Consider the following 12,508-nt stretch of genomic DNA (forward strand, 5'->3'; position numbering starts at 1 on the left):
CACATGGAGATACTTGAATTCTCAACTTCTAATACTTCCTGTGCTCTCTGTCTAGAGCAATATTTTAATTTAGGATTTGGCTTCAAATCCTCTCTCGAATAAACTGAAAGAGAGAGAGAGGAAGAGAGAGAGAGAGAGACTGAGAATTTGTGTCATGCATGTTACTTGGCCTTGATGGTATCCACTGAAAAGATGATTTGACATATAGGAAAGGGTAGGGGTAATTTGGAGAAATTGAGGCAGAGTGTCCCTGCTCTACTTGTGGATACAGGCCCAGACCAGCCATCAGAAAACGCTTATCAGCTTGATCAGGCACATTTCCTAGGGAACCATAGGCTTGCCTGATCCCATACTCCAAGAAGCTTCCATAGATAGCAATTTGCCCTCAGGATGCATAGATTCCATTAGCCCCAGCTGTGATTTTCAAAGCCCACAAGCCCATCATCTATACCAACAAATGTTTTCGTGTCCTTCCTCATCTCTCAACCACCAAAAATCATTTTAAAATGCCACTATCTGCTACTGTTTATGGAATGTTTGTAGACTGAATGAAGTTTGCATCATGGGATGGACAATTCACTGGCCTAGGAATTAAAGGATGTGTATTCCAGTCCTCTGCTAAGATGTATTGCCTGTGTAAATTTGGGCAAATCCTGAACCTCTCTGAGACTCAGTCTCCCCATCTTTAAAATGGAGACAGAGGTAAAATTTGCTCTCCCAAACACACAGGTCAGGATCAAAGGACTCAAATATGTGGAACAGCCCTAGAATGTGTGTTCCAAAGGAAAGGCATTGTTATGATTGATGTCAGCTTCACGGTTTGTTTTAGGGGGCTGCAAGGAGCCCAGTTGGAGAAATCTTTAATACCCTTCTCCACCCTATGCAAGCGTGTTGTAGTATATATCAGTGATTCTCAACTGGAGTTGATTTTGCCCTCCAAGGGATGTTTGGCAACGTCTGGAGACAGTTTTGATAATCTTCATTGTTGGAAAGGGAGTAGAGATGCTCCTGTACCCAGAGGGTAAAAGCCAGGGTCTCAACATCCAACAGTGCCCAGGGCAGGTAGAGGGTGTGAAATCCTTTGCAGTAACCCTGGGGGAGGAGGAATCTCCTGAAGCATCTAAACCAGTAGTTGTCAACGTGTGGTCCTCAGATCAGCAGTATCAGCGACCGCCAGGGAGCTTGTTAGAGAAACAAAGGCGAGGGCCCCCCCCCAGACAGGCTGAATCGGTGGGGGCCGGCTATCTGCATTTTCACAAGCCCTCCTAGTGATTCAGACCCAGGTTGTAGTTTGAGAGCTGCTGACTGAACAACAGTCACGACTCAGATTTTGCCATGCGGCACCTGGAAAAAGCATTCGCTTGGGCTCAGCGGGGGGGACTCCTGGCAATGTTTGTAGCCCAGGAATCTCCCTGCCAGCAGCTCTATGCTTCAAGGAGCTTAGGCAACCTCTAGCTGCAGAAAGCCAATGTCATTATGCCTTAGACCTTCTATTACAAGACGTCTTGCTGAGAGCCACCTGGGGGGAGAAATGCCGCCAGATGGCACACATTCAGATGCGATTAGGCGTTTTGGATGACAGGTTTTTGTAGCAGAGGAGAGTGTGAGCTTAACTCTCCCCCCACGAGGGGCTGGCTCCAGGTTCCACAGCCCCACCAGGCATGGCACGGCGGGGAGCAGTACTCTTGCTGGCTGGAACATCCTCAAGGGATGCAGTGGAGGCAGAAGTGAGGGTGGATAGGTACAGAAGTTTCCAGAACCCGAGATTTTTCCTTCAAGAGAGGCTCCTCAGTTTCCAGACATTTACTAATGGGCCCAGGTTCAAACCCAATGGGAAGAGAATACAGCAAACCCCTTCGGTATACCAGGTCGTTATCTCGGCCTTTCTCTGACTTGTGCTGTGATCATGTGGCCCTAGGAAAGTTACTTAACCTTCTCTAGACCAACAATGCTTCATAAGTAACTTTGGAGGAAATGTACTTTTCCACTACTTCACCACAATATTTTTTTACTTAATAAACATGTATTACACACATACTAAGTGGTGTGGAAATTTATAAGTGGGTATTGAAGATGTATGATGCTAAATCGGCTGGAAATACACTCATACGCTCAATTGTTTGTAACATAAAGTGATAACTGCTGCATGGAGCCTGATGGGAGCGCCGGGAGGGAGATGTGGAGGTCCTCCCCTGAGCTCCAGTCCCCCTTGTTCTGATAGCAGCACCAGTTCAGCGTTGGGTAACTAGGCTTCTCCCATTGGACCCAGTCTGGGTGGAAGTGTCCATTGAGCTGTACAGCTGTTCCCTGGCTGAGGGCGGGACTGGAAGCCGTGCTAGTCCAATCACTCACTTTGCCCCTGGAGTTACATTTTTGAGCTAATGACACAAAGGCTGAAAAACATTTACATTTCTCCCCCCCCCCCACCCCCCAGGGAAAGTATGAAAGGCTGTTTCTATTTCCTGGATCCCAGCACTGCTTTCTGAGAAATTTTTGCTTTTCTTTCAGTTCTGGGAGAACCCAATATGCAGCCAATAAATGCCTTCTTCCTGACCCAGTTGTTTCTGTTGCTCACAACGAGGGGATTCTAACTAACACAGGGGCTGTGAGTATCAAATGGGCAAAGGTAAATTCACAGGAAGCTCTCTGAGCTTAGACATTGGGACCCTGATTGGCACAGGCCCTTCCAAGGCACTCGGATGAGTCCTGGCAATGTGTTCACATGGCCGCGTGTTTTCATAGCAAAAGGAAGATTTTAATAGCAAGTAGTTAAGACCTCTACTCCTTTCTTACCTGGCTTTCCCTTTATCAGTCTCCCCTTGTCTTAGGTGAAAATGGAGTCACTAAAAGCATTCTGAGAACTCAGCTCAGGGGAAGCTGGGTTAAGAATACATTTAGTTTGAGTTTAATGGAATAATTATTAGATTTTTGGTCATTTTCAGATTTAATAAAGTTATTTCTAGTCATTCCACTTAAGGAAAACCACAGGTTTTATGCATCCTAAGCCACCTATAATTTTAAAAAATTTTGATTAACCATGTTGGAGGAATAACTAAATTATATGACAATTCCTCTATTGAAAAGTTATATTATAAATAATATTATGAAAGTGTTGATACATGAAGAGGCGATAAAAGAGTATGCAGCCAAAAAAAAAGTTAAGGAAAAGTCATATAAAGGCATATCAGGTAGTTAGTTAATTAATTGATTTTTCTAATGTCATATTGGTCAGCTTTTCAAAACTTGAATTTGTAATTTTTCCCACTCTAAATAAATATGCATGTTTACATCTCATTTTGTATTCTTTTCTTAAAGAAAGCCTTCCAAACTGAATAAGGATCAGGCCCACAACACAAGATCCACCTCTGAAACCCCTGAAGATAAGATCATGTATGGGATATATGGGGTGCCTTGGGAAACTGTGATTCACTGTGTCAGTGTAAAGGATGACATACTCATCCATCAGACACTTTACTGGAAGCTGACTTTATGCAAGGCACTGGATACAAAGTGGAAAAATCCAGTGGTTCCAAACCTGGCTGGGCATCAGAACATTGAAGAGCGTTTAAAGTGTATAGCTGTCTGATTCCAAATGAGACCCACTGAACACAAGTATCTAGATGGAGCCTATGAATCTTTATTTTTAACAAATTCCTCAAGGGATTTTATACAGCTAAACCAGCATTGGTCCTCCAGCAATCAGAAAGCACTGGAATGAGAGGCTGTCCTTGCTGCCTGCAAATCACTTAAATTCCAGGGCGGAGTCCCATAATTATGGTACTATGTGATAAAGGCTATGAGACAGATATAGGCATTTGAGAAACAGGGAATTCACCAACATGTACGTCAGACTAGAAGGTTAGGGAAGTCTTCCTTGAGGAGGTGATGCTTATATAGGACCCCTTTCTGGTTAAATCAAGGAAAAATGACTCCCTTCTTTCCTCAGTACAAGTTTGTACTTTCACATCCTAAAGGTAAAATGGCTGACCCTGGCTGACTGTTTCCTAGTGTGTCCGCACCAGCCAACATGGTAGCCCCATCACTGCCTGTATTTTTTATAGATGAGGAGATTAAGGCTCAGAGGGGTTAAGCAGTCTTCCCCCAACTCACACAACTAAGTGTTGGACCGAAGCACTCAGCCCTGGCAGTCTGACTCCAAGTTCACGTTCTTCCCACCTCAATATACACCACCTCCATCTCATCACACACAGCACCCTACAGGGCATCAGCCTCCAGGAACTCACTACTCAAAATGGGATCTGAAGACTAGCCATGGGGTCACCAGGGAGCTTGTTAGAAGGGCCAAACTTTCCACTGAAATTTCTCACTCAGAGGTTCTATTTCCCCCACTCTGTTTTGAAGGTCTAAACCTGCATTGTCCAATATGGTGGCAAATGGTCATATGTGGCGACTGAGCCGTTGAAATGTGTCCCATTGAGATGTGCTCTCAGTGTAAAATACACCAGATTTTGAAGACAGTATAAAAGAGAATAATTTTTCATTGATAATTACTTATATTGATTGCAGGTTGAATTGATAGTTTTGGGAATATATTGGGTTAGATAAAAATGCACTATTACAATTAAGTTTACCTAGTTCCTTTAATTTTTTTAAAGTTTTTTTTTTTTTATGGAGGCACTGTGGCTTGAACCCAGGACCATGTGGTATGCTAAACATGGACTCTATCACTGAGCTCTACCATCCCCTCTTCTTTTAATTTTTTTAATGTAGCTTTTAGAGCATTGTAAATCCCATTTGTCCAAGGACAGCAAGCATTTGGGGCTTGTATAATATTTCTGTTGCAAAGCATGGACCTAACTCTTATGTTTCAGTCATAAATGAGGACTGAAATCTCTCTACTTTTCTATCAAGTGATGAAAAGTAACAGCAGATTCTTACTCTAGGGAAATTTGTGAGATCCTTGAGGTCAGTTTGGAGTCCAAGCATGGTCCTTTCCACATGGGCTGAGAAGAAGAGAGTTCATGCTTATCTCTGTGGGTTTGACAAAATGGCAGAGCTGGTCTCTATTTGCCAAAGGGCTTTGGATTTGGGGCTGGAGAGGAGTCAGTTTCTGAGAAGCAAGGTGGGATAGCTGGAGAATGAAGGAGGCCTCCACAGGACAGGGGAAGGTAGATGTATACCCCACACATTGGCTCCTTGAGGGTAATACCACCATTTGCCTCCTTGAGTCCTTGTTGGCTCAGAGCAAGCTTTGTTGTCTTACAACCTAAATGGACGGAGAACACATTGATGGAATAAATATTAAATTGCATCTCTGTGAATTATTTACATAAAGGTTAACAGAAAAAGAAAAAAAATGCAGAGCAAGGCATCTTTTTTATACAATGGCCTTTCAAATACACATGCTGGGATTATATACGAGGCAAACCAAGTGAGGAGAATGAGCTGAGTACTTCCTGGAGACCAGAGCTGCAGACCATATGGAGTTTTCCAGGCCTGCCAAGGTTGGCTTCATAGTGAAATAATTTTCAGCTGCTTCTTCAAACTGCTGCTTTCGACCAGGTTCAATGGCTTAGTTCCTCAGCTCAAGAAGTGGGGAGATCACTGAAGGCTGCATTTTAAAAACCAAAACAAAACCTTGCTAAATGTGTTCCAGCTTTTCCTGTCCTAACCCAGACGGCTGCTTTTTGGAGCTCACGGATGTCAAGGCTATAGAATATTTCAAATAGGAAAGGGGCACCTATGATTTTCTAGTCAGTAAGAAGGGGGCTCATCTTTTTGGGGGATGGCGAATTAGAAAACACTGATTATACAGAAGAAAATATGTGATGTTTGTCATTAAGTAACAGTAGATGGGAGTAGGGACAAAATGTTGGTGTCAGTGGATGAATCCCAGGCTTGGTCTTTATTTTGTGGGTTGGATATTAATTATACCCAAGCTCTCCCTTAAAATATTTAGAGAGTGAGGGACAACCTGTGCTTTCAGCAAAGAAACAGAAATAAATTTGTGACAAGATCCATTATGTGACATAACTTGGCAACGTAATTTAGTGCTAGTGGGTAGGAAGGAAAATCCTATAAGAGGAATTAGAAGAGGCTTTTCAGATTTTGCATTGTTTGTTAGAGCAATGTCTTGCAGTAATGTCTTGTAGGGAATAGATGAGCAGTACTAATATTAGGTACCTTTGTGGGAACATGCTTTATGCCAGACCCTGCCTCAGACACTCTCACACATTTATCCTGATATTCACATCAAGCCTGCCAGATTTGTTTCATGTCATTCTCTTTCTAAAGATAGGCTGTATGTTTAAGCTGTGTTAAGGGGAAGAGGTAAGGCCAAATAGAGGGAAAATAAATGTAGAAAGACATCACATTTGTAATTTATTTGTATGATTGTCAAGAGTCTTATAGGAGATTACACTGATGTCACAGAGAACCTCGTAATAAGTTGTGAGACAATTATCTCAGAGATCATGGAATAGAAGATCTCACAGACAATATTAAGATGCTTGAGTCAATTTAAAACACACAGCAAGTAGCTAGGGGAAAGATTTGGGATAGGATAATACGCAGAGGTTATAGGATGGAAGGGCTACACGTCTGGATTCCTGGATTGGGCAATGTTTACATGCTATTTCTCTATCACATCAGCCTTTCTCAAGATGGTGTGACTACAAAGACCAGAGTCAAGGTTTGAGTAAGGGGGCCCCCAAGGAGAAAGATGCAAGCATAACTCATCTTATGGAGCTTTGCTTATTGTACTTCACAGATGTTGTGGTGTTTTTTGTTTGCTTTTGTTTTTGTTTTCAAATTGAAGTTTTGTGGCAACTCTGCATTGAGCAAGTCTGTTGGCTTCATTTTTCCAACAGCATTTGCTCACTTCATGTCTCTGTGTCACATTTTGGTAATTTGCACAATATTCCAAACTTTTTCATTATTAGTATATTTGTTATGGTGATCTGTGGTGAGTGATCTTTGATGTTACTATTGTAATTGCTTTGGGGTACCACAAACCATACCCATAAAAGACAGTGAACTTGATTGATAAATATGTGTGTTCTGGCTGCTCAATCAACTGGCTGTTCTACTGTGGGTAGAACGCTATCAAATAGCATTGCATGCCACAGAGAAGTCATTTGTGAAAGGAATCATCCATCAATGTGGCAAACTTCATTGTCGTCTTATTTTAAGAAATTGCCCAGCCACCCCAACCTTCAGCATTCACCGCTCTGATCAGTCAGCACCATCAACATTGAGACAAGACCCTCATCAGCAAAAAGATTATGATTCACTGAAGGCTCAGATGATGGTTAACATTTTTTTAGCAATTAAGTATTTTTAATAAAGGTAAGTATATTTTTTAGATGTAATGCAATTGTGTACTTCATAGACTACAGTATAATGTAACTATAACTTATATTGACGGAGACACCAAAAAATTTGTGTGACTCACTCTATTGTGATATTTGCTTTATTGTGGTGGTCTGGAGTCAAATCCACAGTATCTTGGATCTATGCCCGTACTTGGGACCAAAATACACACTTGCTTTATAGGACAGATGCAGGAACAAGCCGCCTTGACCATAGTGGTAGTTGGCCAATCACCTTGATGTGCACCTTTGAATTACGCCCGTGCTTCATGGGCAGAAGACACATGGGAACAGAGTGGATATCACCACTGGGTGGCCACATTAAAACTCTATCAATATTAAAGGCCTCATATGCCTTGTGTCTATTTAGTGTTTCATGATTATTTGGTGTCTCATGAATATTAAGTTTCTCCTGGTCTTTCCATTCCTTTCTATGTTCAACACTGATGCACTCTACTTACCAACTTACATTTATTTAATGTACCTTCTAAATTCTGGATACATCTCACAATCTAGTTGCTTACTAATTATCTATACTTACCATATTTCATGCATTTTATATCATCTATAGTAGAATAGAATATTTGCAAATGATTTGCACTGGAAACGTACATCACGATGGTTTAGACCATTTCCATTGGGACAGAAGCTCCCTCAAGTTAGACCTCGTCTGTCTTGTTTATTGCTGTATCTTTAGTGTCTAGTGTATTATGGGTGCTCTTTAAATTGTTGAATGAGTGAATGAACATCGTAGAAATCAGGAAATACAGAGAATAATTAGACTGAAGAAAGGAAAGAAGTGCATTGGTCGAAATCTTCCTATACTACAAGCCACACATATTTGCTAAGGTTCGGATGCCTTCTTCCCTTGTTTTGACCATGTCTGTGCTGCTGCCAGAGCAGTGCCTCCCCAAATGTGGCCCCTAGACTGGTGGGATCAGCATCATCTGGGAACTTGGTAGAAATGCACATTCTCAGCTCCCCAGGCCTCTTCCCTATCTACTGAATCAGACACCCGGAGAGTGGGCCCAGCCATCTGTAGTTCCGCAAGCCCTCCAGGTGATTGCCACCTGTGCTCCAATTTGAGAACCACTGTGCTCGAATCTCGTGGTGTTAAAGTGTTTTATCTCAAGACACCTTCCTGCCAGGATACTGTGTTTCTCCCCTCTGGAAGCAGGAATCCAGTTTCATTTGTCTGTAAATGAAACCATGTACGTGTTTGCAGCCTCTCAGGATAATGATGTTTCCTCACTGACAAAAGCTACGTGAGCAAGTCCCACCCAGACCCCCACAGGCTGGGGACAACTTACATGCCAGCTCTTTCTACAGTGACCATCCAACCAGGGAAACAGGAAATAAGGATGCATAGAAGAGAAAAGGATCAGGACAAAGCTAACCATGTGAGGGATTTCCTCTAAGGTTCCTCAGAAGCTCAGACATGCACTATCTTGGTGAAGAGCACCCTGTTTTATTAGGTTCCCAGTCTTTATCAGCAGGCTTGGAGCCTTTGGGTGAAAATAGATGTAACTGGAGCCCAACAGGTGGCAGGTCAGAGAAAGCAGGGCCTGTAAGGGAATTCAGCATCACATTGTTACCAGCTAGGGTTCTTGGCCTCCTTAATCAATAGAAATTGATGAGAGGTCAAACAAAAAACTCAGGCAAGGCTTTATTGGGACTTCTTTAGCAGCATGAGGGAGCAAAAACAAGTAACAAGTTCCTTTGCTCACTCTCTGAGCTAGTCTCTTGAATGGGGTGAGGGTGGGGCAAAGGGTTGGCTTAGGTGGTCTGCCCACCCACTTGGGGGTTGTGTGTGCAGGGATCATGTGCAGTGCCCCACCTTTGCTCCCAACACCTCAGAAGTGGCAATTGGTCTTTTCATATCTTGTTCATAATTTGCCCCAACTGCCTATGCATGCAGTTATTTTTAGTTCCTTGTAATTTCTTTGTATTCTGTTGCTCGAGGAGACATTTGTTCAGGTGCAAGCACTGCAGCAAAGAGTCCCAGGTTCCAGGCTCCAGCCTTCCTCAACATGCCTAAAATAGACAAGCACTGTGTTTGTCTTTCCATGAATTTTATTTTTTGGAATTATAAATATATTTTAAAATCATGCTCTGCTTAATTCTAATTATAAAAATAATGTTTGTTGCAAAAAATTTGGAAAACATAGAAAAATATAAAGAAAAAAATTTGAATCATCCATCACCCACTGCTTAAAGATAACAACTCAATATTTTAAGGTATTGTATTTGAGGTAGATGGATAAATTAATCATAGATCGATGTTCTAATAATATTGTTTACAGAGTAGGAACTCTTGATTTTGTTTTCATTTTGAATACTATATAATTCTTCATAAGCATCATATTCAGTAGCTACCAAATATTCTGTCACATGTATTTTGTTTAGCCATTTTCCCATTATTAAAGATTTAGGTGGTTTCTAATTTAAATCTAATATAAATAACATCTTTGGGTCTTTCCTGACATCTTTAGGATCTCTTTCTTTAGGATTGAATCTTAGAAGTGGAATTTACTAGATCAGATGGCACCTTGTTGGTGTAGTGTGAGGTGGAAGGGCTGCATCTAGTCATGGAACTGGCGGTCAGGAGACCTGGGTTCCAACCCCAGGTTTGCCAGAGATTCATTGTGTGGCCTTGAACAAGTCACTCCCTCTTTCTGGGTGTGAGTTTTCTCCCATGTTAAATGGGAGAATAGGAATAAGTCCTTGCCTCTTAAATGGAAGTACTGTATCACTCAGCTGAAAAATGTAAACCAGCACTTTTGTATTAAAATAAATGCAATTATATTATGGAGCAATTGTAGAATAAACATTTTAAAAACAAATAATTGGTGTACCCACTCTGGAGAACACTATGAAGAGTCCTTAAAAAAAACTAAAAATAGAGTTACTATATGATCCAACAATCCCACTCCTGGGTATATGTCCAGAGAAAACTCTAACTCAAAAAGATACATGCACCCCAATGTTCATGGCAACACCACTTACAATAGCCAAGACATGGAAGCAACCTAAATGTTCATTAACAGATGACTGGATAAAGAAGTTGTGGTATATATATACACAATGGAATACTACTTAGCCATAAAAAGGATGGGATAATGCCATTTGCAGCAACATGGTTGGACCTAGAGGTTATCATACTAAGTGAAGTAAGGCAGACAGAGAAAGACAAATATCACATGATGTCACCTATATGTGGAATCTTTAAAAAAATGATACAAATGAACTTATTTACAAATGAAAAATAGACTCACAGACATAGAAAACAAGCTATGGTTACCAAAGTAGAAATGGGGAGGGATAAATTAGGAGAATGGTATTAACAGTTACACACTACTATACATAAAATAGATAAACAGCAAGGTCCTACTGTATAGCACAGGGAACTATATCCAATATCTTATAATAACCTATAATAGAAAAGAATCTGGAAAAGAATATATGTATATATGTATATGTAAAACTAAATCACTATACTGTATGTTACACCTGAAACTAATACAGCATTTCTTTTCAATAAAAAGAAAAAAAAAAACTCCAAAAAACTTCTTGCTTGCATTTGGCCCAGGCCCACTAGATTTCTCACACAGACCTCTGTCAGAGTATGTGTTCATTGTCTTTGGCCAAGAGGGGTATGTCAGTAGAAACATTTGAGAGGAATTAGCCAGTGTGATCTCATCCTGCTTGCAGTCTGAATATTCTGTGTATACACGGTTCCTGGAATGTAAGTTCCAATACCATTAGCAAATCTTCCAGGTCTATGATTTAGTTTTCATCCTGGGATTGGAATATTTTCACACATTTTTCTATTGACCAGCTTCAGGTGGACTCAGGTTAAAAAACACTCCTGAATGTATTTTAAAACCTGATCAATCGGCCCTTAACCTATAGCTGCTTAACTACACACCACATTGGTTCATAGAAGCTCATTTTCAGACAGTTCTTCACTTACACAAAAATATTTATTTCTGTACAACACTTTTATGTGTCAGACAACATTATGAAAGGCCAAGTACAAACATGAATAAGATATAATCTCTAGCCCTGTCTTCTATGAGTTAATCATTTGTTTCCCACAAAGTATCCCAGAAAACACCCAATGTCAATAGGTATCATTTTTTTTTGAAAGGTGTTCACACCAAATATGTTTGAGAAGTGTTGAGTTAAAGTAAGTTAAGCAGGTTTATTTACTGCAGGACTTTTCAGAGCCTTTAATATGCTAATTTGCATTGTGAAGCCTCAACAGGGATATAAAGCATTCAGTATTCCTAAAATTATTTTGCTTAGGAAACTCTTCATTTGTGAAGTATCTCCAAGAAATAGAGACTCAAGTTACCCAATCTGAGAAGTGCTCACCTCATAAAATCTAATCAACACATCTATTCAAAAAATAGGTTGTAGTTTGTAGGTAGACAACAAAATACAGAGGGAACTGAAGACAGATTCTTCCTCTCGAAGAGCTTTCAGTCTAATAGGAAAGACAGTCCTGAAACACACACAGGGAATGTCCACAAACAAACAAATGAAAATCAACATGAAAGTGTGGGGAGAGATGTGGAATCAGCAGAAAATCAGGAAGGAAGATGGATGAAACTAATTAAGGAAAGTTTCATGGCAGAAGTAGGGTTTGGAGACAGAATTTCTTTCATGAACTAAGATTCCAAAATTATTTTTCTTATGAAAATAATGCATATTCATTAAGAAAAATTTTTCTTAAATTGCAGAAAAGTAAAATAACCCCTCCAAACACATACACATACATATACAAACATACATACTTACAAATGTGTGTGTATGTACATATTTTCTCCTTTTAGTGAGGAAGGATTTTTTACCAGTACTTTTAATATACATAGGTTTAGGAGGAGTTATTTATAATAAGTATAAATAAATATTGTTTGTTTTCTTGCTAAGGTAGGGAAAAGTTTGTGCTTCAAAGCTATGCATTGTTCTATTTAAAAAATTTTTTTTAATATATAAACATTTTTTATTTAGTTATAGTCATTTTACAATATTGTGTCAAATTCCAGTGTAGAGCACAATTTTTCAGTTATACATGAACATACATATATTCATTGTCACATTCTCTTTCGCTGTGAGCCACCACGAGATCCTGTATATATTTCCCTGTGCTACACAGTACAATCTTGTTTATC

Source organism: Vicugna pacos, chromosome 2 (genome assembly GCF_048564905.1).
Source record: "Vicugna pacos chromosome 2, VicPac4, whole genome shotgun sequence".
NCBI classification, from domain to species: Eukaryota; Metazoa; Chordata; class Mammalia; order Artiodactyla; family Camelidae; genus Vicugna; species Vicugna pacos.